This window comes from Anoplopoma fimbria, unplaced genomic scaffold (genome assembly GCF_027596085.1).
Source record: "Anoplopoma fimbria isolate UVic2021 breed Golden Eagle Sablefish unplaced genomic scaffold, Afim_UVic_2022 Un_contig_8297_pilon_pilon, whole genome shotgun sequence".
Lineage (NCBI taxonomy): Eukaryota > Metazoa > Chordata > Actinopteri > Perciformes > Anoplopomatidae > Anoplopoma > Anoplopoma fimbria.
This window is the reverse complement of record NW_026553110.1, coordinates 1-1,705: the sequence shown is the minus strand read 5'-3', so window position 1 is coordinate 1,705 and position 1,705 is coordinate 1. Positions and strand designations below refer to the sequence as shown.

Genomic DNA, 1,705 nt, shown 5'->3' with positions numbered 1-1,705 from the left:
AATGATGAAAGCCATCATTTAACTGGATTTGTGTCATTTCTATACCGGCAAGTCATGATCTAGCTATATCCTTCCCACCCTGTCGGTGTCCACTGAAAAAGCAGCAGCGCCTCTGCTTTTTGTAAAGAGGAGGAAAAAAGCTTACAGCACCTGGTATTCCCAGGCGGTCTCCCATCCAAGTACTGACCAGGCCCGACCCTGCTTAGCTTCCGAGATCAGACGAGATCGGGCGTGTTCAGGGTGGTATGGCCGTAAGCAAATATTGTGCCTACCAAAGGTCCTTTTAAAGATACTATATCACCACGCTTTGCTCTTTCGTCTATACAGGGAGCGCCTGCAGATTTCCAGACACACTCACAGCTTTTAAATGTCAAATCAGAATGTACAAAGTGGCTATAAGGATCACAAATGTAGTGCAGTAAAAATATTAATATTTACTGTTGAAATGTAGAATACGTTAGCATAAAATTGAAAAGAAAATGATCGATGAGCTTAGGAATGATGAAAGCCATCATTTAACTGGATTTGTGTCATTTCTATACCGGCAAGTCATGATCTAGCTATTTCCTTCCCACCCTGTCGGTGTCCACTGAAAAAGCAGCAGCGCCTCTGCTTTTTGTAAAGAGGAGTGAAAAAGCTTACAGCACCTGGTATTCCCAGGCGGTCTCCCATCCAAGTACTGACCAGGCCCGACCCTGCTTAGCTTCCGAGATCAGACGAGATCGGGCGTGTTCAGGGTGGTATGGCCGTAAGCAAATATTGTGCCTACCAAAGGTCCTTTTAAAGATACTATATCACCACGCTTTGCTCTTTCGTCTATACAGGGAGCGCCTGCAGATTTCCAGACACACTCACAGCTTTTAAATGTCAAATCAGAATGTACAAAGTGGCTATAAGGATCACAAATGTAGTGCAGTAAAAATATTAATATTTACTGTTGAAATGTAGAATACGTTAGCATAAAATTGAAAAGAAAATGATCGATGAGCTTAGGAATGATGAAAGCCATCATTTAACTGGATTTGTGTCATTTCTATACCGGCAAGTCATGATCTAGCTATATCCTTCCCACCCTGTCGGTGTCCACTGAAAAAGCAGCAGCGCCTCTGCTTTTTGTAAAGAGGAGTGAAAAAGCTTACAGCACCTGGTATTCCCAGGCGGTCTCCCATCCAAGTACTGACCAGGCCCGACCCTGCTTAGCTTCCGAGATCAGACGAGATCGGGCGTGTTCAGGGTGGTATGGCCGTAAGCAAATATTGTGCCTACCAAAGGGCCTTTTAAAGATACTATATCACCACGCTTTGCTCTTTCGTCTATACAGGGAGCGCCTGCAGATTTCCAGACACACTCACAGCTTTTAAATGTCAAATCAGAATGTACAAAGTGGCTATAAGGATCACAAATGTAGTGCAGTAAAAATATTAATATTTACTGTTGAAATGTAGAATACGTTAGCATAAAATTGAAAAGAAAATGATCGATGAGCTTAGGAATGATGAAAGCCATCATTTAACTGGATTTGTGTCATTTCTATACCGGCAAGTCATGATCTAGCTATATCCTTCCCACCCTGTCGGTGTCCACTGAAAAAGCAGCAGCGCCCTCTGCTTTTTGTAAAGAGGAGTGAAAAAAGCTTACAGCACCTGGTATTCCCAGGCGGTCTCCCATCCAAGTACTGACCAGGCCCGACCCTGCTTAGCTTCCT

General features: G+C 43.6%; 3 non-coding genes across 3 annotated transcripts; all 3 read right to left on the bottom strand.

Annotated features, from left to right (window-relative positions):
* Nucleotides 1-138: 138 nt before the first annotated feature.
* LOC129116334 (5S ribosomal RNA) lies at nt 139-257 on the bottom strand. Its single transcript, XR_008533504.1, has one exon. It is a non-coding gene; the product is annotated as a 5S ribosomal RNA (ribosomal RNA).
* A 378-nt stretch (nt 258-635) lies between these two features.
* LOC129116333 (5S ribosomal RNA) lies at nt 636-754 on the bottom strand. The gene has a single exon (XR_008533503.1). It is a non-coding gene; the product is annotated as a 5S ribosomal RNA (ribosomal RNA).
* A 378-nt stretch (nt 755-1,132) lies between these two features.
* Nucleotides 1,133-1,251, bottom strand: LOC129116332 (5S ribosomal RNA). Its single transcript, XR_008533502.1, has one exon. It is a non-coding gene; the product is annotated as a 5S ribosomal RNA (ribosomal RNA).
* Nucleotides 1,252-1,705: the final 454 nt, after the last annotated feature.